The sequence below is a fragment of the Mustela nivalis genome (assembly GCF_964662115.1).
Source record: "Mustela nivalis genome assembly, chromosome: 2".
Taxonomy (NCBI): domain Eukaryota; kingdom Metazoa; phylum Chordata; class Mammalia; order Carnivora; family Mustelidae; genus Mustela; species Mustela nivalis.
This window is the reverse complement of record NC_139021.1, coordinates 108514281-108540331: the sequence shown is the minus strand read 5'-3', so window position 1 is coordinate 108540331 and position 26051 is coordinate 108514281. Positions and strand designations below refer to the sequence as shown.

Here is a 26051-nt window from a genome sequence, read left to right as displayed (position 1 = left end):
GTTGTAGGGAAGAGATAACTTCCCTTCCCGGTAGATCCAGCCTCTCCTTTAGCTAGCACACTATCCGTTCCAGTTTCCTTTTTCTTGAGCTTCATCTCGTTTAAGCAGCTCTGATGAGTGCTGGCCATCTCTCTTGTTGCCGGGTGTTAATAGAGTGCAGAGCAGGTGAAAATCTCGGGGACATTGGGCATGGTCCGCGAACACGTAAGCGCAGCCTGGAGTTTGGAAAAGCCGCATAGAATGCTGGTGAGCTCTCGTCCCTGTGTGCCCAGCTGGCATCCTCATCCTCTCACGCCACCTCGCGGCCCTTTACATCCTCCTGAAACTCAGCCTTATTTTCCCTACCATCCCAGCCCGAGGCCTTCAAGAGAGCGCGTCAAGTACACACAGTGTTTTCAGGAAGGGGAGGGGCGTGGGAGAGAAACTGACAACTGGAATCTGTCTAGTAACTTTTTACTTCCCACCTCCCTGTTTTTGCAAAACGTCTTAAACAAGGTAACTGATTTCCTGGCCACCTCCGCTGTCCTTCGTCTCCGGCATCTGGCTTTCCCATCTGGACAGCACCCACCGTGACTGACTTGACTGCACCAGCCTGGCTGCCCGGTGCTTAGCGCGTGATGCTTCATTGCATTCTTAGGACAACCCTCAGGTCTTACTCCTACTGCAGTGTTATCGGTGGGATGTTTAGATGAAGCAGCTTGCTCTGCACAGCGGCCCCTGTGGACCGGGCTGGGATTAAGCTACCTCTTTGTTTACTCCAAAGTGCCAGGAAAAATTTTCCAACTTGGAGAGGCATTATTATTATTCATTTAATGCACCTGCTTTTAGCTGGGAGCATCACCACCTTCCCGGGGGGGGGGGGGGGAGTTTGCAGGTTTGTAACGGTATTCGGGTATCTCAAGGTGAGAGCTGAGAATGTTCCTGGGATCTAGTAGCCAGAAAAAGGAGGAGGACCACGGTGAGAAATGCTGAGGACCACCTCATGGGACAAAAGATTATCCTGCCTCAAATGCCAATAATGCCCGGCTCAGAAACAATGGTAATGGATGAGAATCTAATAATGGATTCAGAAAGCCTAAATAACTTCCCCAAATCTAGAGCCATAAATCAAACTGATCTCTGTCTGGCCCTAAAGCTTATGCCCTGTTCACTCTCTTCAACAGAACATTAAAATATTATGTATAATTTGATTTACTCTCTGAATTATCATATTTTATATGTAGCATCTCAAATATAATTTATTTAGAGAATAGTTGACTAATTTCCTGATTGAATGTTCTTTTAATACATTTAACGGAGATAGCATGTATCATAGTATTTGCCAGATTTTCAGAAGGATGCTGAAACTTAATAAAAGAAACCATCAGCGCTGTATTAGATTAAGAGAACTGCGTATTCTGGAACATGCTGCTTCTCCATGTCGGCCAGGAGGGGAAAGGACTCCTATAGGGAAGGAGAAGGATGCAGGAGGGGGAGGCGAAGGCCAGGTGAAGAGGTTAGGAGAGAAAACCAAAAACAAAAAATCCTTGGATTTTTTATTTCATTCGGCTTATGTCCTGAGCTCTGGGCTGTCACTAGCAACATTTGCTTCCTCTGGAGCTTTGCTTTTAAAAACATTCATGAACGTTCTAAAGGGCTGCCCAAACTTAAATAAAATTCTCTGCTTTCTCCATATATAAAGGCATCTTTTAATGTGCTCATTTCCAAAATATATGTCATGTATTTTTTGAAGCAGTCTTGGGTTTTGCTGGGCAAAGACCTTGTCATTCTTGGTTAAAAGAGCTTAGGCCTCATCAGATCGCACACAGGGCCATGCACTTGGACATCCTCATCATCTGCAGATCTTAGCCATCCTTTCCTAACAGAAAGGCCACACACACACACCCACACATATGTAGCCACCCAGAAAAATGTCGTAGTTTTAGCCTCACTCCATGCCTACCATGGAGATTCCCATCCTGAATTGGAAAAAAGGAGGAAGAAAAAAAAAAAACACAAAAAAACCCCTGTATCTATTGGTTTCTATAGTTTTTTCCTTCCTCTTTTCACAACTTGAGATATATTTAAATTCCCAGTGTATTCCCAGTGTAAATGACTTTCTGGGCACCAGAGAGAACAGAGAATCTCAAACTTTAGTGGTGAGAATATCTGGGGAGCTTGTAAAAAATGCAGATTTTCAAGCCCTGCACTAGAGACTTGAATTTGGTAGCTCTTGGGGGGTGTAATAGGCTTTGTCGACAAGCTCCTCAGGGGACGGAGGGGGGCTCATGAACCAAACTTGGATGATGGTTCATTCGGCACTTGGTAGGCCCTTAATAAACAGTTGGTGAATGGATCCGAAGGCTCTCCTGGCACGTCTGTTGGTATCAGGAGGCTGTTACTTTTAACCACATGGGCTTACGATCCTAGAGGACTCTAGGATTCTAGCCGCTCAGCTTTGTCCCCGTTTTCAGTGACTTTGAAAGTTGGCTGCTTTTCACAGTCTCCTGCACAGGCCCTCTCCATTCCCACTGCTTCAGGCCATCTTGTCCCACGGGGTGTTGGCAGGGTCCCCAGGCTCCAGAATCTTCCCTCCAGCTTATCTTTAAAACCACTCCCACGTGTGTTATCCTCATCCCCGTGCTTCTGTGCATTGAACCTCTTCATGGTTCCTCTTCATGGTTTGGGCGAAGCTACTTTTCCACTTGACCTCTCGCTCCTCTCCTTCCCTTTAATGCTACTGGTTTGCACTCTTGTCCCTAAGTGTGGGTTGTGCATTTCCACCTCTCTGTCTTGGCTCATGCATCTCCCCGGGGGCAGAAAAGGGTTAACTCAGCAGGCCTGTGTCGTTCAGACCCCACACTTGCCAAAGAAATGTGTCTTTAGGACTAGCCCTTCGCCAGCTCCCAAGAGATAACCTCTTAGCCCCTGAAATATTCTTCTTCATAAGAGTGTCTTTGTGTTCCAAAGTCCTGGGGTCATGCTGTGTATATGCTGTGTATATGCTGTGTATACATGTGTGTATGCTGTCACGTTTCTCTTTGTATGCGTGTGGTATATACTGTGCCCAGCAGTCTCGCTTTTCGGAGTTTAGTCTTTAAAAATCACACAAGGGTAAACTGTGTGTTGCGGTCTTGTTTGTTGAGTCAGAAATCGGAAATAACTCAGTTATCCACTGATGACAATATTAATGGAGTAAGAATTCCATAGGAGAAATAGTGATAGAACTCCCAATTACTGAGCCCATTCTGTTTCAGCCCTGTGCTAAGGGTTTTACTTACAGTATTTCACTTTCATTTACAGCAAATCCTCTGTAAGTTAACCCCACTTAGACAAACACTGAGACACCTAGCGGTGAAATGAGGTCACGTGGCCAAGATAGGTATGACTGTACCCGTCAGTTCACAGGAGGGTAGTAAAGAGTGATTATGACAGAGTCATAGAGCCCTGTGTGCTGGCACAGAAGGATGCTTATGGCACATTATTAAGCCTAAAGAGGAAAAATCATGAACTCATTTGCATGTTACCATCTTGTAAGCCATACATATATGTCTATGCATAATGTCTATGCATATTGTGTAAAAGCTATGTTCAACATATATATTAAGAGTAATTTTTAGCTGTAAAAATATCTAGTAAATGAAACAAAGAACAAAGAAGAAAGTCATGGTCCATGGCCTGATCCATTATTTCCTTAGAGCAGCATTTCTTTTCTGGGTCCTAAGACCAGATCATACCAGCAGACCTCAGAGACCTTGGTGCTAGCAGGCTTTTTCAAAGAAGAGAAGAAAAAGAAAAGTATTGTTGTTGAACTAAATTTAACAAACACGTGTCACATCCTTTCCTTGTTCTGGATTTCTGTGATATTGTGATTGTCTAACTCTTACACAAGTTGACCGTCCCTCCCTGGGCAGCCCGCGGGATGGAAGGTGACTGTTGCTCCCCACCTCATGGCAGGAACCTGGGCGCTAACCACACTGTTTTCTCATCTCTTCATCCAAAAACAAATCAAGAGTTCCAGTTTATTGTCCCAGTATTTGTACCTTCGCGTACCACCTGAGCCCACATGCCCAGGCAGTGACTATGGAGATGGGCATAAGAAACCCTGATCGGTTGACCTTGGTCATAAGTTGGACACTGTGGCCAGGGTACTGAGCTCTGTGATGGCCCAGATGGCATGAATCACCAATATCTGAGTTGGGAAAATTAGTTGCACCTTGGAAAAGAGAGAAGGGAAAAGATGGCAAAATGGAAGATGTCTTTATATGTGGCCATATTCTCTTCCTGTACTCTGGTTGGAGCTCCTTCCTGTTTCATACAAACATGTGTTACGTGTTCACACCATATATTCCTTCTCATATTACACTTTTTAAGTTAATATATATTATGAACATTTATTTCCCATTGATATTATTCTTCAGAAACATGAACTTTTAGAGCTGCTTCATGTTCCATTTTATGAATGAAGTAGATCTATTTGTTTTTCAAATTTTATTTTAAAGTCTAGTATAGTTAACGTACAGTGTAGTGTTAGTTCCGAGGGTATGATATAAGGATTCAGTGCTTCCATATGTCAGCCGGGGCCCATCACATGTGCACTCCTTAATCCCCATCTCCTATTTCCCCCATCCCCGACCCACCTCCCCTCTGGTGACCATCAGTGTGTTCTCTGTAGTTAAGAGCCTATTTCTTGGTTTACCTTTCTCTCTCTCTCTTTTTACTTTGCTCATTTGTTTTGTTTCTTAAATTCCACAAATAAATGAAATTATGTGGTCTTTGTCTTTCTCTGACCGACTTACTTCACCTAGCATTATACCCTCTGGATCCATCCATGTTGTTGCAAATGGCAAGATTTAGCTCTTTTTTATGACTGAGTAATATTCCATTCCATATACCACATCTTCTTTATGTCTTCATCTAGTGATGGACATGGGGATCATTTCTATAATTTGGCTATTGTAAACAATGTTGCTATAAACTTAAGAGTGCATATACCCTTTTGAATTAGTGATTTTGTATTTTTTAGGTAAATACCCAGTAGTGCAATTACTGGATCATGAGGTAGTTGTTTTTTTTTTTTTTTAACTTTAAAAAAAATATTTTACTTATTTGAGAGAGAGAGAGTATGTGTGTGCATAAGCAGGGGCAGGGGCTGAGGGAGAGGGAGAAGCAGACTCCCTGCTGAGCAGGGGGCCCTACTCGGGGCTCCATCCCAGGACCTCAAGATCATGACCTGAGTCAAAGGCAGACGCTTAACTGACTCAGCCGCCTAGGCATGCCTATTTTTAACTTTTTGAGGAGCCTCCATACTGTTTTCCACAGTGGGTGCCCAGTTTACATTCCCACCAACAGTGCGCAATGGTTCCCTTTTCTCTACATTCTCGCCAACACTCATGTCTTGGGTTTTTTATTTCAGCCGTTCTGACAGGGGTGAGGTGCTATCTCATTGTAGTTTTGATTTGCATTTCCCTGATGATCAGTGATGTTGAGCATCCTTTCTTGTGTCTTTTGGCCATCTGGATGTTTGGAGAAGTGGCTGTTTATGTATTTTATCCATTTTTAACTGGATTATTTTTGAGAGTGTTGAGTTGTATAAGTTCTTTATATATTTTGGATAATAACCCTTTATCCGATAGGTGATTTGCAAATATCTTCCATTCAGGAGGTTGCCGTTTCATTTCATTGATCATTTCCTTTGCTGTGCAGCTTTTTATTTTGAAGTAATGCCAATAGTTTATTCTTGCTTATTTGAATGAACTATACTCTATGAGTAGAGTATATTCCTCTATTGTTAGGCATTTAGCTTGTCCCTAATTTTGATCTTATAAAGCTCTGGTTTGGGGCGCCTGGGTGGCTCAATGGGTTAAAGCCTCTGCCTTCAGCTCAGGTCATGATCCCAGGGTCCTGGGATCGAGCCCCGCATCAGGCTCTCTGCTTAGCAGGGAGCCTGCTTCCTCCTTTCTCTCTCTCTCTGCCTGCCTGCTTGTGATCTCTCTGTCAAATAAATAAATAAAATCTTAAAAAAAAAAACAAAAACAGAACTCTGGTTTATACATTTAGCATCAAGAATTCTTCTTGGTTCTCAACATTCAGCATCACAAAGAACACACATGACACATTCTACTCAAAGTTATGTAGAACGGGAACAGAGCTTGCTGGAAGGGCAAAAATGGGTACTCCTTGCAGTGGTCCACAGAAGTTCATGTGCAAAGAGATGAAATGCACATCGAGTTAAGCACAGGAACTGTCCTGGTTTAGAAGCCTTATGCCTCCCCAGGGAACCATAACTCTGACAACAGTTTCACTGGGACAAGTTTCAGGGTCCTTATAAAGAACATGTCCAGTTATAAGAGCACATGCTCAGAGAAGCTCAGAGCTATGGTTCCTATCCGTTATTTATAGTTCCCATAGCTTAGATGCCACTCAGCACAGCCCACGGTCAGGTTTACTATAAGTCATGTTGACTAGTTGTCAACATACTTGATGCGCCCTTTCATCAGGTTACCAGGTAAATGAAGGTCAAATTCTCATGCGGAAATAGGGAAAAGCTTTATAAACCCTTTACCCACAAACATTTTAAACATAAATCACTGTCCAGATATATGCTTATTTTCTTTAAAAAACAAAACAAAACTTAAAAATGGGAATATTGAGTCTAAGAGAATTAACAATTTAAAAATCCCTAATGCATACAGAGAAATTATTGACCAGAAAGGTAGACCGTATTAAAATGCTGCTGGTGGTACTATCAGGGTTGTACCTCCACCTGACTTTCCGGCATCACTTCTTTCACTTTCTACCTGAATGCCACTTTCCCTCTGGCCCCATGAGCCTCTTGACCATTTCACTCATTTCATCTTCTTTCACATCTCTTGCTTAGCCTTGTCCTCTAACTGGAATGTTCTATCATTTCTCTGACTGGTCCTACCTGATTTCCCTTTAAGGGTATTCTAGAAATGTCATCTCTCAAAATGATCTCCAGACACTGCTTCCCCTCGACTTTTTCCTAAGTAGCATTCTTGACTCTGTCCTTCCCAAAGCTTTTTGTTCTGAAGGCTACTTTAATGCTTCTCGGGTTATCTTATTGCCTTATTGTTCATACTAGAATATGAACTCCTTATTGTTAGAATCTACATTTGTAATCCTCTAGCTCAGAGCACTTTGAATAGCCTATAATGGTCTTTTAAAAATGTTTGTTGAAGAGCATGGATTAGTTTAACTATCAAGATTTATTGAACAGTTCTTCTAGGGCGGGCACTCTTAAAAGTACTCCATCCCTGGCATCTAGAACTGTCCCTGCACATAACAGATGGCCCGTGAACAAGCAGCACTGGTTGAATGAGTGACTGAATGCAGACAGAGCACTGAATTAAGACAAGTTCCCCATTCTCATGAAGAATGCATTTTAAAGAGGGGAGAGAGAGAATAAACCAACAAATAAGGAAACCAAGAAACAAGATGGAATAAGTGCTATGGAGAGAATTAAAAGGAAGATGATGTTATAAAATTCTGTGTGGCTACGCTAGCTTGTAGCCAAGGAGGGTTTTGCTGCCCAAGTGACAAGCTGGGTTATTTATGCCAAGAAGTCGCTGGCCATGGAAAGATGTGGAGAAGAGCGTCCAGGGGGAAGTAGAGCCTAGGGCTAGGACCTTTGATGGAAAGAGCCTGGCATGCTTCAGGTGATGACAAGAAACACACTGGGGTGTGCCAAAACAGAAAAACAGATGATTTTCAAAATATTTAATGGCTGCTCCATTATGAACATGGATGAATCATCACTCATTTCAACCGCTGTCTCCCTCTCCCTCCTGTCATCCCACTTTCCAACTCTGCATGTGTCCTGGATCCAGAGCCCAGAAAGCTTTAGGGACACCCATCTCATCAGTACCATCCTTTTGTTCTCCTCCAACTCTGATCGGGTGAAGGAATACTCCCTATCTGTATTTATTGCATGGAACGTCGGGCAGATCATATTTTCGGTGGGTATACTGGAACTCCTCTAAGACTGAGTCTGAGACTATCAGCAGGTTGTTTGCAATAGCTGTAGTGTAGGGCCCTGATTCCCAAACTTTAATGCCCTGGGGAAATCCCCCAATTGTCCTGCTAAAATACAGGTTCTAATAGGGCATGGCCCGAGATTCTGCCTTTCCAGATGATTCGGGCACTTCTGGTCCATGGTCCCCACTTTTTGTAGAAGGGACAGAGCTCTGATTCTGAGTCTTGACCCCCTGTTAAAATCCACAAGGGAACTTTTCAATCTCTTGGCCACCCCCAGGCTGTTGGATCTAAACTTCTAGCATTAGAACTCAGGCAGATCTATTTTTTAAATTCCCCCCAGTAATTCTGCTCTTTGGTCCTGGTGTCACCAAGTCCCCTTGGTCACAGGCTAACTCCTGTAGTCATCAATAAGGCAGCAGGTGCACTTTCAGAAAACAGACCTCCTAGGAACAAAAACCTTACCCTGTCAAAGTCCAAAGAGAAGTCTAAAGATAATTAAGGTTTCAGGTTTTTAAACTTTGTTTTTAGTAAGAGTGTGTTTGTGTTTCTTCCCTTAAGAACAGGCAGGACTTCATTCTTGGTCTTCGGCTGTCCTAGTTTAAAACCTCTGTTATTGATACTGGCCTCTCTTAAAAGAACTTTTCTTTTTCTGAAACCTTTTAGACAAACTAGGGCTATAAAGTGGGGGGGGGGGGGGAGGGACCTGGACAATGGCTTTTGCTGTATAGCCCAGTGGAATGAATTAATGGAGTCTGAGGTTTGGGGTAAATATGGTCACACCAGGTTGGCATTCTCTCCGAACTGATGAAAAAAATTACACCCTTCTGGAGCCCACTGTAATTAACTCTCGGATAGCATTTCCATTATAAATCCCTGTTTTAAGAAGTTTGTTACTCAGCTGTAAAATTTTGCTCTAGGCTACAGCTTGGACATAGACAATTTCAGCTTGAAAGAAGCTTTAAAAATAAAAGTTTTTTTTTTTTCTCTTTCATTGAGCAAGTGAAGTGTGGTTTTTAAAAGGAATGAAATACCCACAATTCTCAGACATTCTTTGCATCTTTCTCTATTTTTTCTCCAAGTGGTCTTGATTCCCAACAAATGAAGCCTAGTTATTCACATATTTTAAACCAATCGTTTAAACTACCAAATGTTTGAGGGACTCTTTGAATTAAGGAAATGCATTTTGAGGGTCACGACTCAATAAAAAGGACGGAAAATGTTCTTTCCCGTTTTTCAGATGTGCAGAGCTAGGGTGGAGCAGAACTCTGTTCTTTGAAGATCCTCAAGTCTGTTGTTCATTTTTCAAAGGGGAGTTCCACAAGAAGACAGCTGCATTGAACAACAGGAAGCGCATTCCCTATGTGAACGCTTTCACCGACAGTTTCTCCAGGGCTTTCGAAAACGTCTCTCTGTTCTACTGCATGTTAAAATCAACAGTGGTCAATTTCAGGATTAGAAAAAAATCTTGATTTCTGTGTCTTGGTGTCCAGGACTTCTTCTGAGGTCGCTCTCTCCCTGAATTCGGAAGGGAACCGGCACCTTTCTCTGGCTTATGGCGCTCCCCCAATGGCGTACTGAGCAGGGCAGTCTTGGATTTCTCACAGGACCTCACCTGTAGCCTCATTGGCCTTCTATCTGCTCACAGTGAGTTCCTTTTCCCCACCTCTTTCCTCTCCATCTGACAAAGGATGCCACAGCCATCGCGTCTACCTCCTGCCCAGCTGTGGTGTAACAGGAACCCAGTTGCACACCCCAGGGCCCGGAGTGGCTCTGCCCTAGGACCCTGAGTCTGCACAACCTTACTAGGGGTCAGTCTTGGTCGGCCCAAGGCCCCACAGAACTTCATGCATCCAGACGGACCTTACATAGTGTGATGGTGGCAAGTTACCCTTTATAAATGTATGCTGTTAGCGTGAAAAGTACTATTTCCTCTATGGGGTGCTCAGTCAGTTAAGCGCCCAACTCTTTTAAAGACTTTTTTTTTTTTTTTAATTTGACAGAGTTTAAAAGTAGGCGGAGAAGCAGGCAGAGAGAGGGGAAGCAGGCTCCCTACTGAGCAGAGAGCCCGATGCAGGCTCCATCCATCCCAGGACCCTGGGATCATGACCCAAGCCGAAGGCAGAGGCTTTAACCCACTGAGCCACCCAGGTGCCCTAAGCATCCAATTCTTGATTTCGGCTCAAGGTGATGAGATCGTGAGATTGAGAGCCAGGTCAGGCTCTGTGCTGAGCCTGCTTAAGATTCTCTCTCTCTCCCTCTCCCCGTCCCCTCCTCCCCCACCTGCCCCACTTGCAAGCTCACTCTCTCTCTCTCTCAAAAAATAATAAGTAATAAATAAAAGTAGCATTTCCTTTGCAAGATGAGATAATATAAAATCATGGCCCATAAAGATTCTTTAAACAACTACCAAGGGAAGAAAGAACAAAGGTATGCATTGACTTCAAAAGCACACTTTGAGTTCTTGGTCAATGGTGCTAGGGAATTCAAGGTGTTCTGGCTGTTACCCTCAATCTGATTGGCCGTCTCCATTCTAACTGAAACAGTGACACCTCACATTTTTGTCCAGACATCACCTCTAGGGAATGCCGCCTGATCGTGGCCCACCCCCACTCTCCTCCCCTACCCCAGACAGTCTGGATCAAGGCTTCCTCCCTCTGGCTTCCTTCTTCTCTGTCCTCCCGCTGTACCCTCCCTTACCTGAAATGTAACTCCTCAGAATGTCTGCTCTGTCTGCTCTCCACCAGCCAGGTTGTGAGCTCTTTGGGGTCAGAGACTATATCTTATTCATTGTCAGAATCCTAGGCCATGGAGCCTTGCCCCAGTACAGGGCTCGATGAATATTTGTTGTATAAATCAGTACTAAAATGAATAAACCAACAATGTGGGAACATAGAGACTTGTGTCTAACCAACTCTTGAAGTCGTTTGCCAGTATCCAATATTACTTTCTGGTTTTATCCATGTTTTGGGGGGGAAAAAAGAGTCTGGTTTTGTTTGACGAGGCTCATTCCTAGCAGTGGCAGTAGAAATGAGAGTAGTAACAGGGAACATTTCCAGAGTGTTCAGTCACAAGGCACTCTTCAAAGTGCTTTTTTTTTTTTTTAAGATTTTATTTATTTATTTGACAGAGATCACAAATAGGCAGAGAGGCAGGCAGAGAGAGAGAGGGGGAAGGAGGCTTCCCATGGAGCAGAGAGCCCAAAGTGGGGCTTGATCCCAGGACCCTGAGATTGTGACCTGAGCCAAATGCAGAGGCCTTAACTCACTGAGCCACCCAGGTGCCCCCAAAATGCTTTATTTACAGAAGCCATAGTTGATGGATGAGGAGACCGAGCTATAGCCCCCATCACTACTGCTGGTGGTTTAAACCCAGCGATTTCCACCTGAACCACCTTTAGTCACTGTGGCCTGTGCATGAGATAAGCCCACTCGGCCGCCTTCCCTGTGTCGTGGTTGACTCTTTTCGCATCAGTGGAACCATGGCTCTTCTGCATTTAGCTTGGCAACCACCACACCCCCATGCAAAGTCCGTTTCTCTGATCTTCATTTCCTTATAATGTGCACATGTTTTCCTTTCAGCCCCTAGCTGTTAGTGTTTTATGACTCGGGGAGCTCAAGGAGGCAGCTGTATTGTTAATGTAAGTCATTACCAAGACGTTTCTGCTCTTTTCCACAACCTCATAATTTGTTAAAAGTTCTGGTTTGGGTTTTCCTCACGTCTTATTGCTGACAGTTTTAGCAGTGTATGCCAGCATTATCGGCTGTCTCCAGGGTACCAACTGAGACAGGAAGGTTTCTGTAATTGTCTGAGATCACTTGCCACTTTATATAGTACAACTTGCTCATGTAGGTTCACTCTGCTTCCCAGCGAATCTTCTGGCCCCAGTGGGCTATAAAATCATCTGATGCTGCTATAACTTTAAAGACAACAAAATATTAGCTCGGAATCATTTGCTTTGGTTAACTCACGTTTTAAGGCTGCCTCTGTATGCTGAGAAGGGGGAAAATGATAAGCCGGGATTCTTTTGTAAAATGAAAAAAAAAAATGGATATTTTTCTCATCCTCACTTCTTTTCATTGCTGATGATAGCAGTTTTCAGTGCTATTCTTATAAGCTTTCTACTAGTTCTTTCCCATTTGAAGCATGGATATTAAATTTTTTTTTTTTGCAAACAGTGGATCATGGCCAGTTTCAAAAGCTGCTCTGACCCAGGTTTTGCTTGAGCTGATAGCAGTTTAAAAATGAGCACCAGTCCAAGGCCACACAGTTTGTTGGGGCCCAAACTGAGGCTGGACTCTGGCCCCCAGACACACAATTCAGTGTTTTTTTCCCCCATTGTTCCACCCCCCACACAGTTTATTGGATTGACATAATGGTCCATACTGTGTCTTTGCAAGAGAAGTTAAAGAAAGAATTCACTTGCTAAAAGCCAATAATTTTGAGAGCTCCAAGTCCTCCTAGATTTAAGTTCCCAAAGAGTAACACACGCACAACCACAAGTGGCTTGCTAGGAGCCTAGCAGAAAAGCGATGTAAAACCCATCTTTCATTTTCTAGCCAAACACTAGCCTGACCTAAAGCTAAGCTAAAACAAAACAAAAGTGCATGTGACATATCTGAGCGCCCCTGTGGGAGTTACTATAGACAGAACTGAAGAAGAGATAGTCATCATTCAACTCCCGGCAGGAGGCTTTCTGCAGCCTAGAGCGGAGGGAGGTAAAACTCCTATAAATATCAGCTGATACCGACTGTCTTTAAAGTGAAATTTGAGCAATCACATTTTCAGAGACTGAGAATATTCTGCAAATAGTAATAAAGACCCCAAAACAAGGAATAATGGGCAGAGTAGGTTAAGGACCCATGTCAGACTCAGAAGGAGGTCAGCAGAGGCTGGGAGAAGAGAAATCTAGATCAAGCCAGAACAGAAACAGCTCCCCAAGCCACAATGGGCAACAGCTCTGTGTAGCCCCTCAGGGAGGAAGGGATGGTGGCTGTCATCAAAATTCTACCCCTGGTTATATAATGATTGTGTTAATATAGAATAAAATATGTGTGGTTCTTTTCTCAATGGCATCTCTGTCACCCTTGTTGTATTCCTTTATTATTTCCACGAGGTCCTCAGTTAGGAGGCCCCTCTAGGAATAGAGATACCCACCCACCTGCCGTTTGGAGTCATTTCTGGGGAGGAAAGTGGCTTATCCTTGTCAAAAGAAGCTTCAACCAGCTTCCTTTCTAGCTGGGCCTGCGACATGTTCTCCTGGCCTAGGAGACTTTCCCCAGCCAAGCTTCTCTTTCCTTTGTTCACTCACTCATTCATTCGTTCATTCCTTCAAGAAACATTTATTGAGCACTTACTATGTTGCAGGCACCGTGTTAGCTTCTGGATATAGAGCAACAGCAAAATGAACACAGCCCCCGCCTTATTGTTCTTACAGCTCAGCTCTGCATGGGAAGACAGACAAGAAACAGGTAAGTCGATAAATGTACAATTACATATGTAGAAAAGGGTCCTGAATGTGGGGGGAGAAAAGAGGAAAATCATGATGTTCTCCAATGGGGAAGAACAAGAGACATTCCACCGAGGAGATCATCTAGGAGCCTCTGCCTGGGGAGATGGTAATTAAATCATTTTGGTCTGTATGCACCTTGTCTCGTCAATATATCATAAACACCCTGGAGACAGGGATTTTTGCATTTGGCAAAGTTAACACACACAAATAGGTGCTCATTAAATTCACTGATAAGGCGGCTGCCTCTTTGTCTTCCAGAAAGGGTCGGTCTAACTCTGGGTTTTGACCTCGTCTTCTGCTCAACTATTAGGTACCTAGGGCCTTATGGATGGTGTGTGTCTTTGCGGTTCCCAGCAGGCTAGAGGATGCTGAGGAATGATCTTGGGAAAGGCTACCTTCCATATGCTGGCCTTGGCTGTTGACACAGGCATCCTGGGAGGGTTTGTCCTGTCTGGACAGTTGTCTGTAGCTTTAGTGTTGCTCTGTCCACTCTCTTAAAAAAAAAAAAAGGTACCACAGTCAGAGTTATTATTAAAAGGGAAAAATCAAACAGTAATAACACTCCAGAGACACCAGAAGTATTATGAAAAGGAAGTGTTTAAGTAGAAAATACTGAGCTTTGGAAACAAAACGGCAGGCATCCGAACTTACTTACATAGGAAGCCCCGGGAAGGGATATGAGGGACGGTGGGGAGGTCTTTTGCCACTGAGTCAAGTCCCCAGCATTTGCTCTGGGATTTGAAACTTTCCATGGTCTTACATTCCATCAGCTGCTTTGAGTTACGTTTAAAGAAACACATTTTTAGTGAGAAATTTTTGACAGAGAACGGGGAGCAGATGTAATGCTTTGGAATAATTACTTCCTTTGTTGACAGCTTTTTTTTTTTTCCACAACACCCACTTGCAATTAAATACAACAGTAATTAAAATCTCTAAATTCACTCAGAATGACTGTCCCATCGGTCACCTCCAGAAAGCCTTCAAATGTCATTGTGAAAAGAATGTCTTCTCAGAGATGCCGGGTGCTAAGACAGAGGGTTTGCATTTTTCTAATTTGTAGTCAGAAATTGATAATATGCAGGAATTGTTTCACTGATTTGAAAATCATTGCCGTGAATTAAAAATCCAAGGCTAGAGACCATAGGATAGCTTAAACTCTCTTAGGAAAAAAAAAGGGGGGAGACCGGGTTGGTTTTGTTGTTTTTTGGTTTGGGGAGGCGGGGGTGTTTGGGGTTTTTTTGTTTTTGTTTTTGTTTAACATTTTCATATAAATTACAAGCACATCCAAGGATTTAGTGACATACATGTTAGCGACATAGACCATTCCCCCAGTGCAGACATGAAACATTCGGTCTAATTTAGCCATGATCTCGGTGTCTTTTTGAGCCTACCCCTGAGACAGAGTATGTTTACATCTGTTGGTAAACCTGTCAGTTGAGTCTCTGCAGGTTTTTAAAGTGATTCAAGAAGGGCCTCTCCTCCCCCATCATGTTCACTCCAGTCCTTACAAAGCCGAGCCCTTCCCCAGGGCCTCTGATACATCCCTCTCCTATTCCTGTAACTCTGATGCCCACTTTGCCCGCCCACAGAGCACGGCAGGATTGAGCCTCAGTTTACCTTCTTGTCCTTAGTTCTCCATCTAGATAGCATGCTGACCCTCCCCGCACCCTCTGCCGTGCTTCTTTCTCCACAGGGAATGCCTTTCTTCTTGGGCGTGCCCCTCTAATTTCTCTCCACCCTTGAGCCCCAATCTGAGAAGAGCTGCTCCGTGAAATGGGTCCTAAGGTCAGCACGCGGGGTGCGGGGGGAGCCTGTGTGGGAATCCTAGGGCATACGGAAAGTTCTCCATGCTGACTCAAATTACATTCAGGCCCTCTTTTCTCCTCGGAGCCACAATCGGAAATCTTCTCCTGATATGCCCATCTCCTACAATTAATTCTCACCTTTTTAAAAAATTAATTTATTTATTTTCAGCATAACAGTATTCATTATTTTTGCACCACACCCAGTGCTCCACGCAATCCGTGCCCTCTATAATACCCACCACTTGATACCCCAACCTCCCACCCCCCGCCCCTTCAAAACCCCCAGATTGTTTTTCAGAGTCCATAGTCTCTCAGTGTTCACCTCCCCTTCCAATTTACCCCAACTCCCTTCTCCTATCTCCCCATGTCCTCCATGCTATTTGTTATGCTCCACAAATAAGTGAAATTGACTCTCTTTGTCAATTGTCAATCTCTCAAGTGATAATTGACTCTCTCTGCTTGACTTATTTCACTCAGCATAATCTCTTTGAGCCCTTCAACAGATGAATGGATAAGGAAAATGTGGTCCATATACACTGTGGAGTATGATGCCTCCATCAGCAAGGATGAATACCCAACTTTTGTAGCAACATGGACAGGACTCAAAGAGATTATGCTGAGTGAAATAATTCTCACCTTTTGTTCTTTTGCTGTTTTATTTCCAAGGAATGGGACTGAGAATTGGGGGACTGTCCTGGCCAGTTTGGGGGGTACAAGTAGGACGGAAGGAGACTGGCTCCCCAGCACTGTTGGTAGATAATCATTCGCAACTTGAGAACATTCAATGAGCCCTCCTTGCAGGGATAGAAGATCTCCAGCCTCGTGGACATGAGTGTGAAGAGCGAGCTCTCAGTCCTGCTGGTGACCTTCAAATCCTCAAGCTCCAGAATTCCTAGCCATGCTTTGAACCTGTGGGATTCCTGTGAGGTGGAAGAATTAGGAAAAACAGGATGAGGGGAAAGACAGAGTTTCACGGTTCCACTCCTACAAAAGGAGGTTCTCTTATGCTCAGGGTCTAGGGCTGGGTCTTCTGGCTGCGAGAACACGCAAGCTAACATACACAGGTCAGTCGTTTGAGAATCCATAGGACTGTCACAGAAATCCAAGAACAAGAAGGAAAAGCACACCTGGGTGCCTCCCAAGAACCACAGCCTGGAAACTTCTAGAACCTAGGCCATTATTTACTTAGACTCACCCACATTACTCAGCACACCTGTTCCTTCCTTCTTGTCCTCTGCTGTCTGTCCTGTTCCCTCACAGTCTTTCCTCCCTCATGATGTTCACCTGCCCTTGGCTTTTTAAGTCCTCTCTTGCTTCTCACCTGATCCCCTTGCCCTCCTCTCTTGGTCTCACTTGACCTGGGATCTTCATGTCCATTTCCTGACTGGCTGGACCTCTCAGCCCCCATTCTACCTTGCTGAAAGAGCAGTGTGATCTACCCAAAAACACTGTGCACGGTCCCTGAGCAGCCTAATCAAGGCTCCCACCCGGCCTGTTCTGTGTTAGTGTGAGGGGGCGGTCTTCGTAGCAATCAGTCACGTGGTAGGTGTGACCACTCATGAGGAGAAGTTTTTCCTTCTAGCAGGGCAGAGATTAGAGCCCACCAGGAGCCCTCCAGGGTCCAATGCGAAAGATGCTGGAGGGGGTGAGGGTGGCAGAGCTCCCAGTTCTCCCCTCACCACGTCTGTTTGGGGTAGCGAGCACACTGGGAAGTCTCTTCCACAGTTTGATAACCTAGCCTACTGGGCTCCTCACTAGGACCTTAAAATGTTTTAAGCTATTGCCTTACTTTACAGTTAAATATTAAGACAGGATTTAGGATCACACACTCATGGAAAGATGGCTCAACTTCCATGACTGCTGAATTCTTTCTTTAAAAAAAAGGAGAGTCTCCCTCCCATATAACTCATTGGGGTCTACTCTGTGGGAAAGGTCCAGGAAATAATTGTGAACACCTGAGATAATTGGCCACCTTTGCCAACTACCGCTCATAAGAGAAGGATTTGCCCATCGCTGTTGGAACTCCTGAGGCTTAGTCCTAAGGTTTAGGATTAAGGGCAGTTGTCAGATATGAACTAGTGCAGAATCAAAGCCCCTACTCAGAAAAGGGGGAGAAGGCAAGAAGCAACAGTAGAAGGTCCTCGTTACCTCGGCCCCTGCCTCCCTTCCGGGCATGTTGAGCTGATGAGGAGAAAACATGCCATGTCTACACCTGGTTATGTGGTTGGTGAAGAGCCAGAGAGATAGCTTCTATCCTGTTCCCCAGGTGGCTCTGTCTTGTTCCATGGCTGCAACAGGGCCCTGAGGTCCTGGCCTGGAAGCTGCCTGATCAGACTCCTGTTCTCTGTGGGGCGGGCTTCTGCTCTCAGAGGGTAATGAGAACTTGTTGTGACTGGGAAAAAAACACAACAACGACAACTAGAAAATCAGACCGCAGTCTATCCATCTTGCCCTCCTCATGGGCGGGGGATGTCCTGTCACTTGTCACTCAGGGTCTTGTTTTCATCCTACTCTGCAGTGACAGTTGGACACAAAGCAAGAAGACCAGGGTAACAGATGACCTCTCTCCATTAGGAAATGTATTTATTTGATTAAGTTAAATGGGGAGAAACTCACTTCTGCATGAAGGTCAAAAGGAATTGGATAAAAATACGATATCAACACTTTTTTTTTACTTGTTCAGTAACCTAGAAAGAGAGAGAACAAAGAGATAGAACCCAAACAAGATAAAGAATGCCTATGTACAGCCAGCAGCTAATATGATATACATGGTGAAAAAAATGAGTCCCACTAACACCAAAAATAAGATAAAGATGTCCTCTCTTACCATGTCTAACGCAATCTGGAATTTCTAGTCAATGAAAAAAGACAACAAAAAGAAAAGCGAGAGGGAGCTTTGGGGAAGGAGCTAAAATTGTGGTCTGTATCTAATATCGCTATTGAACTAAAAAAAAAAAAAACAAAGCAATTAATAAAAATTATCAGTCCAAAAAAGAGACTGGAATAGGACAGAAAGATCTAAAATAGACATAATTTTTTTTTCGTTAAGTACAGCAGGAGTGGTATTGAAATTGGATCAAGGTGATAGACCAAACGCAGATGACTGCCAGATTTTTAGGACAACAGGGATAAACCCAACAAGCACAAGAAACTAGGAGAAAGAAACATACACCAGAGAAAAACTCTATGAAGAGTAAAAGAGAACGCAAGACCCTCCACACAGATTGGAGAAATACGAAGACTGGGAGGGGGGCCTTGGCTCCATCAATACGTGATTATACGTGATTAATAGTTCACAAGCAGTGTTAACATTTCCTAGGCCGTTTTGTATATTCCTGTGTAAATGTACATACATATACATGAATATTTATGTATTCTATTATTGAGTTATTGGAGTCATGCTCCTACTAAGGTTTAGAGTTTGCAGTCAGGGAAGCTGAGGGGAGACCTTCAAGGTCACCAGGGATAAGGACTGGGTAATATCCACGGGGTTTGGCAAAGAAGGAATTAAGCTGGTAGGCTTGTGTGGAACAGCTCTGGAGGGCTCGCTGGAGAAGAGTCCTGGCTCCCCACATGGGAGATGAGGGAGAACAGAGCATGCTGTAGCTAGAGGAGGGGCTGCGTGGCACGAGCGACTTGACTTGTAAGCTGGGAAAAGCTTGAATGTGTTATGTAGATGGTGCCCATGCGTGTCAATATCTGGAAGAACGAGGAGAGTCACTAAGAGCTCAGTGGTCGGGGACAAGTCGAGGCAGAGCCAGAAAGTTCTTTGAACGTGCCAAAGCAAATGGGGAAGGAATCCTGGAGGGAATTGCCTTAGACACCACCAAAATGACTTCAGCAACACGTTCTCCTGCCTTCTCACTAACAAGAAACAGTGGCACACAGCACTTAGTAACTTCCATGAGCGATGGCAGGAGATGGCCTCCAGTTCTTGATCCGTCTTAGGATCCCTCCTGCTTAAGCCTGGGGCTTCCTTCCAAACCACAGAAAAGACAACCAGAAGTGGTGGGACCATCCTCAAATCTGAAAACCATCATGGCCCTAGCTGAGACCTCCATTTTCTTCACACCAACTGTGTACGCTTAGGATAGCTAAGATCCAAACACACAATGACTCAACATAATAAATGTTTATTTCTGACTCGCATAACAGTCCAGGTTGCGATTCCGGAGAGTAGGGAGGCCTATGTTCATGGCAGCACCAGGATCTTTCAGACTTGGTTTCCAAGGTCTCAACTCAGTTGGCCGGTAGGAAGAAAAGCATAAAGCCTAGCACAGGAGAGGTCTCAAAGGCCCTTGCCAGGATGCAGCACAACTCCCTTCTGCACACATGGCGTAGACTGGCATAAGGGCACATGGCCACACCTAGCAGCAAGAAAGATAGAGAACTGTCATCTAGCTGTGTATCCCGGCAGAAGACGTACATTTGGGAAAACAGCTGGTGTTCTCCGCTAAACATCTTTTCTTTGCCACCCCCCTTCACTCTGCTGCCAGAGTGGTCCAACATGGAACTTGGGTAACATCTGGTGAGTGCGTGAGTAGGCGAGAGAATGGCATCTGTAATTCTCCTCAAAGCTCCCCAACGTCTCCCCATCAGCCTCAAGGCAAAGACTGTAACTTCCTGTCATTGCCTCAAGGCCCTTTATGCTCTGCCCCTGATTTCCTTCTTAGCTTCATTTCACAATTTCCCTCTGCTCACACGAGCCTTCGGCCAGACTGCGCCATTTGCCATCACCCGACTTTGCCATGTTCTCTCATATGCGATGTCTTTACCCACTTCTCATCTCACTTTTCCACCCACAGAACACCCACGTGTCCCTCAAGCCTCAGTTCAAGAGTAGCTTCCTCTTGGAAGCCCTCACAAATGCCCAACTTCCACGTCCACCCAGGCAGAGGTAGAGGTGGGCTCCCCCTTCAGTCCCTTGGCATCTGGACCCACCTCCAGTCCACCGCTGCCAGGTGATCTCGTGATTCCGTGCTGGGATACGTGTCTCTCCCCCAGGAACAAAGCTGGCTCACAGGGAAAGCAGTGGCTGTTCTATCTACTCTCTTCCTATCAGCAATGGGGCAGCTACCAGTCAGCCATCTTTAGCTTTCTCCGTTTCAGATTCCACTAGCAGCCAAAAATAAGCATCAGCGTACAGAGAAAATATCAGAGAAGTAAATAAGAAGTTCCCTGCTCCTGTTGGGTAAAGAGCACCACTGGCATCCAATGGGGCTTGCCTCATCTTCCTTCATCATTTGCACTGAAATCACCAAATCCTATCCATTCCACGTTCTTGATGTCGCTGGGTCCCCCTCCTCTCTGTGTGCTCCACCCTGGCAAGTCCTGCCCTTCCCCCTCACTCTCTCCTTCTCCTAACTGACCTCCCTCTCCTCAGGCTCCCCCTTCCACCATATTTGCACCGGTATGGATCCAGGAGGGGACTTCTAGGGGCACTCTCTCCATCCTAGCTGGGGCCAGCTCCTCTCCCTAAGCGCTAGGAGGTCCCAAACTCTTCCCAGCTTCATCCCCTGCACACCTGCCCTCCACCGATGCTCGAACCCCAAATTGCTGTCTATCATTCCTTGACTCTAATAGAAACGTTGAGCCCTCCAAGTCTGGCCCTCTCTTTGGAAGCACCCTTCTGCCCCAGTCCCCACCCTGTCCTTTCCTACCACAGAACTCTTCATTAGGAACTGATGCAGAAAAGATCTTCTTCAGAATCCATTGCAGCACACAGAGGTCCACACAGAGCTATTGAGTTCTACCCTCAGTTAAGCCATGTAGAGAAAAAGGGGAGCCCTGCCCCTAGAGGTATGGGTGGCTCCCACATGTGGGTGATTCCAGGAAACTTTTCAAGACGGCCAAGAAAGAAGTGTCTTGCGGAGGCGCCTTGACAGAAACAGGCAGGAAATTCTCCCAACCTGACCCTGACCCCTGGCCTTCACTCAAAATCAACCAGTATTCCATTAAAAAGTTGCAGCCACAGAATAGGGCATTCTTTCCTTGTGATTCACATTACCCAGAAGTCTCTGGTTTCCCGGAATTTGTGTTAAGTAGTAGCTTTCAAAGATGATAATATTTGCCAATAATCCTGGGGCACCACTTTACATTTTCCTAAAACAAAAAGGGGATTATTTTGTCCGTATTTCTCCTTTCTACAGGCTTTGGCCCTATAGTCGCTCTTGCCCCCTCTGGCATTAAGTAGCAATGCTGTCCCATTAAATTATGAGAATCACGCTTTGTCCTGAAACATCGGTTGTCAATTAAGGTTGACAAACAAGCTTCCTGACATTCTCAGGAACATCTTGCCCAGCATGTGGTTACTCATTTCTCACTCCTTTTGTGAAACACTGGTCCCGGACAAGCAGGCAGAAATAAACCCAGGAACGTTTGGGGTTTTTACCAGCTTCCCAGCCCCACCTTCTCAATTCTCCGCGCCTGCATTGCCCTCCCCAGTAATGGGCTTGGACGATCGGGAGAAGAAAAATGAGGCTGTGATCATTGTTGATCGAATAAAATCAAATAATTCTCTGTGAACGGTTTGTTATTTTTCTCCTCTGGCTTTTCCCAGCCTCCCTCGTAATGCAGGAGGGAGGGGTTTGTTAGCTGTCTCCCTCCCGCCTGCGGATCCATGATCCAGATTTTGGCTTCCGTGTAAGGTGCCGTGTGTCAGCTCTGTGAAGGTAGACACAAGTACTCTGTGCCCCTCTGCCTGTTGTGTTTCATGCTCCACATGTACAGACCGAATTAATTCCTCAAGATCCAGCCCCATTTCTTTCCTAACCAACCCCAGGTTCACTTGTGCCTGATACTATGTACATACGTATATATATATATGTACTTATACATGCATACAGATATGTTTATCCACATGTGTTCACAGACTTTCTTTGGATAATTCAATATACCAAGCATCCAAAGTAAGTAGCCTTATCCCTATTTTATAGATGAGAAAACTGAGCATCAGAGACATCTCAGTAATCAGGTTACTAGTCTGAGGTAACCTAGTAACCTAGTAACCTCAGTAATCAGGTTGCTAGGTCTGAGGGGCAGACCCTGCCCTCACATTCAAGAACGTCTAATGCTACAGAGATCTTTTTACTATGCCGCCCTGTCTCTTACCACTCCCAGAGGACGGAAGTCTTCTTCACTTCCCCAAACCAGCAGCAGCATCACATAGTCCTTCCAAGGTTATGTTTATTTTAATATCCATATTCCTTTGAGATTATTTCTGTTTCTGTTCTTTACCTTGTGGAATGCTGTGCTTGGGAAAACCTTCTGCCTACGATGGGCGCTGGCACCCTTCGCAGCCTTTTCCATATAGAACGTTTTGGCTTGGATTTCTCTCAATTCTTACACTTTAGTAAAGTTTCCCAAGCCCCACCGAAGGTTTTGTTGTCTGTACGCACGTCTCCTCTGTCTTCCTGGCTACCCCTCTCTTAGGACGGACCATCTCTTTACTAATAATATTTCATGTGAGTATCAGCTGGCTAGCTTCCCCCCTTTGCTTTTTTAATTATCCAAGTAATACAACTTCACTGTAGAAAGGATAGAAATTTCATATAAATAAAAGGAAAATGTTTAATAATTAAAAATATCACCCCCCAGATGGGTCTGAGGGAGGACACGAGTTGTGATGAGCACTGGGTGCGGTAGGTAAGTGATGAACCACTCAATTCTACTCCTGAAACCTGCACTGCACTGTATGTTAACTAACTAGAATTTAAATAAAAATAATTTTAAAAACTGGAATGCCCCCCCAAAAAGAAATCCCACCACCCAGAGAAAATACTTTTCCTACTGCTGTCTCCATCTTGCATTATTTTTACCCAGAAAAATATATTTGTATACATGCATGCAGAATTTTAAAAATAAAATTATATTATACACATGAGATATTTTTAACTAAAGATTTGTCATTTAGTGTTCCAGGAACTTTAAAAAAAGAAGACTTTTTTTTTAATAAAGAATAAAATTTGTTACATATTTTTAAGTATTATTTCTATTACTCAATTTATCTATAATTACAGATACTTTTGTCTCTCTGATTAGGTAAAAACTCAAAGGAATTATGCTAAGGTTTCTTTCCACTGTTGTTTTGATTCTTCTGTTCACAGATTACAAGTAGAGTTTGTAGTATATATTTTGTTGTCCAGTGCATATACTTTTATTATAGTAATTTTACTGAGGCTTGTGTATGTCAGCAAAAAGACTGCAATCCTTCCTCCCATTGCTGATTTTTACACGAGTATATAACTTTTTATGTTAAAACTGGCATATATTTATTGAGTACCTACTGTGCACAGACCCCTGCCCACCCAAAGCTCATGTTCCCATCACTAGTAGGACTCTGCTCGGCAAAGTGTAAGTAAGTAATTCCGTAAGCCTGAATTCAAGAAAGTCACCAAGCTGTTTCCAGGTGCTGTTAATCTTGTCATGAATTCATGCACGGGCGTATCTGGATCTTTCTTGAGTTCAGAAGCAGCCTTGCTCCCTTTTCTCTCTCCCTGTCAGGACCGCCATTGATCCACGTTGCACCTTTCTTTTTTGTCTACCCGTTGCAGGTCCTGGATGTTCCTTCCAGTTCTCTGTTCTCGTTGTCATTTTCCTCTGTGTTCTCAGAGCGCCTTACACTCGCCTTTCACTGAACTGACCTTATTCTCTGCAGCGGCGACATTGCTCCTTGTTGCTTCCAATGCTGTTGCAGTTTCTGCCACGGTCCTACCATCCCCTTGCATTTCCCTTTCTCTCCCATTTTGTTGTCTTACCATAACATCTTTTAGCTCTTCTGTAAGAATTTATGATTTCTCCCAGTGCCCTGAGCACCTTAAGCGAATGCTCCCTGGGATTTCCCTCTTTCCTGAAATGCTTTCATCCCCTGGTTTCAAAAGCTATGGCGATCCTCTAATTCTCTCTGCGGCAGAGTTTTTTCATCTATCTCATTTCTGTCTTGTTCTATTGATGTTTGCTTATTTTTTAAGTCATTCACTTAATTGGAAAATATATTAGTAGAAGATCTCCACATGTCAGGCACCAGAAGGAAAATGGTGAAAGGGGAAAAAAAAAATCCTAGGAGTGGCTGCCAGTCCCATTCCCTGCTGTGAATGAGACTATAAACAAGCAAGAAACCAAATATCCAGTATGAACTGGGGCAAGCTATTAAAGAAAAGGAAGGGAGTCCTTCAAGAGAGAATACCAAAGGGGGAGGAGTCTGCCTTTCACTGGGTGATGCGCTAGACCTCCTGGGAAGTGACAGTTAAGATGAGACTTGGAAGATGAAAATGAGCAATCCAGATAAAGAAAGGATAGGTGTGAACTAGGCAGGTATGAAGCACAGCAGGTGCAAATGCCCTGAGGCTGGGAACGCTCTTGCTCTTCTCTGTGCTAATCACTCTACACGATCTAAAGTGAAAGAGATGGACAAAACCAGGTCACTCCCAGGCTTGGATGTTCTCGGAGATGCTATAAGAAGTTACTAAGATGTTCAAGGAAAGGAGTGCATGGTCTGACTGAGACTTTAGATCTACCGTGGCTGCTCCTGGGAAGCACAAGGTGGAAAACAAGTCTGTTAGGATGCAAAGTCAGTGATCCGAATGAGAAGTCACAGTAGTTCAGATATTGGCAAAAGGATTCAAGATGTATTTTTGGAATTGGAATTTTGGATTAAGTGAACTGGATCAAATGTGGCATAGAGGGTTTCATTAAATAAGAGGAAGAAATTGCTAGGCTTTAGGTTCAAGCAATGGAGTGGATAATGCCACGCTCTCAGCAGAGAAACAGGTTTAAGGGTGAGAATCAGGAGTCAGGTTTGGGACACAATTGTGATGCCATTTGAAAAATAGACAAGCTTGGGACTTTGAAGGGAAATCTTGGATAGAAATATAAATTTGGGAGTCCTCGGGTTACGGAAGGTGTCTCACATCACGTGAATGGATGAGGGCACCATGGGTAAAAGCACAGAAAGAGAGATGAGTAGATCCACCTGGAGAGCTGACTTGTGTTCTCAAAACCATTCCAAAAGAAGTCTACAGAAGACTGGAAAGAACTGAGGCCAGAGTCTGCCCCCGGGTCCCACTGCACTGGGCTAATTTGTCTTTGTTGGTTGACTTCCATATTTCATTCTCTGTTGTAGGAAGGCAATTCTCCACATCAGTTTGCTGTTGGCTTGGTAACCACTCTTGATACATCCGCTCACATGAAACAGCCCTCCATCCTCTAGAGAAGAAAGTAGACGTTAATACCACTCTGTTTGGGAAAGTCCTTATCTGCCTCCATGTGAAACCCTGAGTTACTGAGAAGATGGATCAGAGAAAATCCCCAATTTGCTTTTCATTACCGTAAGCCATGTGTCATGTTCTTATTTTAGCCACCTATCCCATCCTCATTCTCAACTTTGATCACTTTAACTTAGGGGGTGCTGATAGGGCTTTAGGATTTCCTTCTCTCTCTGTCACTTCGTCTGGTCCCACTGCTCTGTACTTAATAGAAATTCTTTGAATTTTGAAATTCTTTGAAATGTGGTTGGCATCATTCCCTGGTTTCAAAACAAATTAGTTGGGGGTATTTTGTTTTTATTTCTTTAATGTCTCTTGGCCATTTCCAATTCTGAGAAGAGCTTCAGAAATGTATACATAAGTTACCATCTTTGCCAAAAGTTCTGAGGCAGCTGGCATGATTTCTTGATTCCCCTACATGTACTTAATTCATATCTAAATATTCTCAGAAAACGTGTTAAAAATAGACCTTTTCAAATTCACAACACAACAAGGACT

The 26051-nt window shown here is 44.2% G+C and overlaps 1 long non-coding RNA gene across 1 annotated transcript; it reads left to right on the top strand.

The window, feature by feature from the left end:
- LOC309859821 lies at positions 1–26051 on the top strand. Its single transcript, XR_014308945.1, has 3 exons — positions 1–246; positions 13342–13445; positions 25412–26051. It is a non-coding gene; the product is annotated as an uncharacterized lncRNA (long non-coding RNA).